Source organism: Sinocyclocheilus anshuiensis, unplaced genomic scaffold (assembly GCF_001515605.1).
Source record: "Sinocyclocheilus anshuiensis isolate Anshui unplaced genomic scaffold, SAMN03320099.WGS_v1.1 scaffold91, whole genome shotgun sequence".
In the NCBI taxonomy this organism is placed as follows: Eukaryota; Metazoa; Chordata; class Actinopteri; order Cypriniformes; family Cyprinidae; genus Sinocyclocheilus; species Sinocyclocheilus anshuiensis.
The window spans coordinates 322,056-327,055 of NW_015552636.1; the positions used below are offsets into that span (position 1 = coordinate 322,056).

General features: G+C 39.2%; 1 protein-coding gene across 3 annotated transcripts in view; it reads left to right on the forward strand.

Annotated features, from left to right (window-relative positions):
- The first annotated feature begins 1,581 nt into the window (after positions 1-1,581).
- Positions 1,582-5,000, forward strand: part of LOC107666717 (interleukin-2 receptor subunit beta) — a 20,384-nt gene continuing 16,965 nt past the window's right edge. For 2 of the 3 annotated variants that reach the window (XM_016458145.1, XM_016458146.1), the window contains exon 1: positions 1,582-1,655. The gene's annotated coding sequence lies outside the window, so the exon portion shown is untranslated. Of the gene's footprint in view, positions 1,656-3,517; positions 3,595-5,000 lie in introns of those variants that run through there. The other variant, XM_016458147.1, reaches the window with a different exon arrangement.

Below are 5,000 nucleotides of genomic sequence, written 5' to 3' on the forward strand. Positions count from 1 at the left end.
GCGCGTCCTGAAGCGCTTGATCAGCGCCGCAGCTCCCCCGACAACAATGTCCAGCAAAACATCAGAATAATCAAAAACCGGTGAAATATCAGGTGGTGTGTACTTCCGAATGTCCAGCAATTCGTCTCTGGTGAAACTGATTGCAGGGATATAACTAAAGACAGGACAAACTAGCAAAAACATAAAAACAACTGCGGACCACGCCACGGAGGCAGCCATCAGCGTCGGCGCCATCGCGAACAAGGCTGTGCAAGCCTGAGGCGCGTACTGGAAATATGCTTATTATGACAGTTATTAATTTACATTTTATTAAAACTTGCAAAAACCTTTCTGTCGAGTGATGTAAATAAAATTCACAATAGTTTATTGTGCATGCATATTATATTTAAAGTTGCTTAAGTGAAATCAAGGAGTTTATAAGACTGGTTTATTCATTCTTTAAAATAGCTGGTTCAAAATGAGAAATTAAGATCAAACAGAACAGCAGAAGACTATTCATAATAATACAGTCCCTCATTCGGCCCCTTTAGTGCCTGGTTATGGGATGCCAAACATGCCAAGCCAAGCACAACCTAAATGAACACAGCCATTTAATATTGATCCTGCAGAGTAGATTTTTTTCAAGAGTGCTGTGTAAACTATTGGGAGGCTAGTCAATATTGGTCAGTCAGTCGTATCTGAGGATCCGCTAATGAAGCTGTGACCACAAACACCATTAACTTAAGTTAATTATATGGTAATAATCAGCAATATGCTTTCACACAAATAGCTTTATTTTTGAATGTTTCAATATGTGTTGACACAAATGACTTATTTGAATTTTTAATTGATACAACATTGCACTGAGTTAGAAACGAAATGCGTAGAGACGTTATTGCTTGATGACGTCAGGAACCGATGAATCGGTTTTTTTAACCGGTTCAATGAGTCGATCTGTCCAAAAAGATCCGGTTCGCGGAAATGAATCGGACTTTGCATCACTACTGCCTACACAAACAAATACTGACTTTAGTCATCTAATTACCTTTCTTGCTGAATAATTCAAGCACTCTTCGGATCACAGATGCTGACATGATCAAACTGACGAATAAGGTGAAAATAAACGTAGCTAAATATAGTGTAGAATGAAGCGTTCAGTGTTTTCGTGCCATGCGAATTCAGTGTGAATTTGTGAATGAGATGAGAAAGTTTCTGCACATATTTCATTGATTTACAAGGCGATTTAAAACGGTCTGTTGAGTATAGTACAATATTTATTTCTACTACTATTTCATTGTCATTGTGAATGAAAGCTTTTGCATTGGATCAGTTTTCTAACCTTTAAAATCTTTTTCTCAGTGTCATGACCTTTACATTTGTTAATCTGCTCTGATAAAGGATAAGTTCAGACTCACACATCATATGAGCATTTAACAAAACTCTGATAAAAGTGTGTCTCAATCATTCTTGCCTCATTCTTTGGTTGTGATAAACATCTTGTGATTTTTGACCTTAGTGTTGCAATATGACAGTGTTTGTCTGCTTCAGTCCAAACTTTCAACACAGAAATGTCAAAACGAAGGAGATTTTGAGCAGAATCCCCAGAGTTTCTGTTTTTACTACTAAAGCTTGGTTTATTATTGAGATTTTGGAGACTGGAAACACATCTGGAGTCTGTAAGTTAAAATGCTTTTTGTAACTGAATACATTTAAATACATTTACAATCTGACAAATACTGTAAATAGATATATTGAAAATAATTGTATTAATGTTTAAAATGTAAATGCAACAATAGCATAAATGATTTATAATGCATTTTTTAAATTGAAAAATGTAAACAATTTGAAAAATTAAAATCATGATATTTCTTATGAGGTCTGTGTCTATGATAACAGCATAGAAATCATTTTAAATGTAAGAGCTTGTATGTTGTACAATATGACGTGACATTGCAACTAATGTTATTTTAGGTTAGAACAGACAATAACGCGATACACAGGTGTAACACATGTGCGTAACATTGTGTCGTATGGTGTGCAGAGCTGGGAAGGTTACTTTGGAAATGTCATAAGTTACAGATTACAAGTTAGCCTAATTTAAAATGTAATAAGTAGTGTAACTATTCAATGTTAATAATTTTGAAACATTTAAAGCAGGCAGGGTAACATTACAGTAGACTTTTGAAATTCTTCATCACTTGAATTAAGATCATAAAAAAATTCATTCTAAAGCACGGCCACCACAAAAGCATCTCTTTTTACTTTGAGGTCGTTATGAGGTTAAATACTGATTTAAAATCTCAACAAGATCTAGTTTAATAGCTATGATACTGTTTTTCTGAAATCAGATTTTTGCATAGGAAGACACTGGCATCTAATGCCTTGGAAAAAATAAAGCAAACACATAAACCCAAATAGGGAATTACATAGTTACTGAATAAGCATGTACCTTATTCTGTGTCCTAAACTCCTGAAACATTGGTGTCTCATATTTTAGAGAAGCCGATAAAAAAATGAGGGAAAGAAATCAATCAAATCTGTAGCCTATGTGTGACTGTAATTTAATTGCATATTTTGTCTCAGTAACTGTAACAGATTACAGTTACATTTATTTTGCAATTAAATTAAAGTCCGCATGAAACGGAAGTTGCTGCCGACTTTATTTCAGTGTAGTGACGTATTTCCACCTGAAACTGAATGGCGTGGTTAAAGATATTCTGCCCCAGACTGCCCAAGCCATCAAACTGACGTCATCAGTGAAGCAAATGTTCAGATTTTGATTAAAGATTTCCAACACAAACAATTTTTTTCAGCGGATTAACTTGCACGGATTAATTGTTCACATCAAGACTAGCTATGTGCGCTAGTAAAGTAAATAAAGTCAATTTTGATTTCATGCGGACTTTAAATAATTCTGTTACATGTAACTAGTTCTTCCACAACACTGATGGTGTGTCAGCAGGGGGCGCCAGATACTCTGAATCCGCGAAAAATGGACTCGTGTGTGTGTGTGTGTGTGTGTGTGTTTTGTTTTGTTGGTTTTCAGGTAACACTGTAGGCTACCTAGAAGACAAGTCCATGTATTCAAACCTGAAGGTAGCTGAACATAATAACCTTTTTTCTTTTCTTTCTTTCTTTCTTTCTTTTATTTATTTATTTATTTTAAAGCTCATAATGTTTGATCTTACGATGTAAAATGATTGTAATTGTAATTACTGAAAGTTACCATAAAGTGGTACTAGTTTTACTACTATTTGAAACTGTATTAGATAACTTAATTTCCGGCCCTTTACTGTAACAACCTCTCTAGTTTTATAAATATTTAGCTAAAATCGCCGAATAACGTCACCGACTGCCATAAAAAGACGGTATGGCGTGTTTTTCGAGTCTCTGATGGACATTTTAAGGAAGAAACCCGCGGGGATTTTTAGAGGCTCTTCTGAGAGAAGTAGACGTGGTTTCTACAGAAGCGAGAAACAGACCGCAAGGATTTTACCCTTTTATTGTCTTCAAACGAAAATAGAGACACAGAATGAAAAAGGAAACCCTTTATCTCGGAAAGCTTGAGCAAATCAGTGATCTGAAATTTGGCTTGTGGTGAGATGGAGACAGCAGGTCAGTGCATTCCTCTATATCGGCTCTCAGTGCTCGGTTAAAGGCTCAGGACAGATGATTTATCAGGAGAAATATAGATGATTTACTGAAGAGAAGCGCTGCAGCCGCAGACTGATGGAGAGATGATGATGGTGTTTGATTAGAGGATGGAAAAACAGCAGAGGACAGAGAGAAAGATGTGACAGCAGAGGTGTGAGTGACGGAGGATATAGCGGCTCTTTTCTCGTAAAAACACTCTGTGTGTGTGTGAGTGTGAGTGTGTGTGTGTGTGTGAGTGTGTGTGAGTGTGAGTGAGTGTGAGTGTGTGTGTGTGTGAGTGTGAGTGAGTGTGAGTGTGTGTGTGTGTGAGTGTGAGTGAGTGTGAGTGTGTGTGTGTGTGAGTGTGAGTGAGTGTGAGTGTGTGTGTGTGTGAGTGTGAGTGAGTGTGAGTGTGTGTGTGTGTGAGTGTGAGTGAGTGTGAGTGTGTGTGTGTGTGAGTGTGAGTGAGTGTGAGTGTGTGTGTGTGTGAGTGTGAGTGAGTGTGAGTGTGTGTGTGTGTGAGTGTGAGTGAGTGTGAGTGTGTGTGTGTGTGAGTGTGAGTGAGTGTGAGTGTGTGTGTGTGTGAGTGTGAGTGAGTGTGAGTGTGTGTGTGTGTGAGTGTGAGTGAGTGTGAGTGTGTGTGTGTGTGAGTGTGAGTGAGTGTGAGTGTGTGTGTGTGTGAGTGTGAGTGAGTGTGAGTGTGTGTGTGTGTGAGTGTGAGTGAGTGTGAGTGTGTGTGTGTGTGAGTGTGAGTGAGTGTGAGTGTGTGTGTGTGTGAGTGTGAGTGAGTGTGAGTGTGTGTGTGTGTGAGTGTGAGTGAGTGTGAGTGTGTGTGTGTGTGAGTGTGAGTGAGTGTGAGTGTGTGTGTGTGTGAGTGTGAGTGAGTGTGAGTGTGTGTGTGTGTGAGTGTGAGTGAGTGTGAGTGTGTGTGTGTGTGAGTGTGAGTGAGTGTGAGTGTGTGTGTGTGTGAGTGTGAGTGAGTGTGAGTGTGTGTGTGTGTGAGTGTGAGTGAGTGTGAGTGTGTGTGTGTGTGAGTGTGAGTGAGTGTGAGTGTGTGTGTGTGTGAGTGTGAGTGAGTGTGAGTGTGTGTGTGTGTGAGTGTGAGTGAGTGTGAGTGTGTGTGTGTGTGAGTGTGAGTGAGTGTGAGTGTGTGTGTGTGTGAGTGTGAGTGAGTGTGAGTGTGTGTGTGTGTGAGTGTGAGTGAGTGTGAGTGTGTGTGTGTGTGAGTGTGAGTGAGTGTGAGTGTGTGTGTGTGTGAGTGTGAGTGAGTGTGAGTGTGTGTGTGTGTGAGTGTGAGTGAGTGTGAGTGTGTGTGTGTGTGAGTGTGAGTGAGTGTGAGTGTGTGTGTGTGTGAGTGTGAGTGAGTGTGAGTGTGTGTGTGTGTGAGT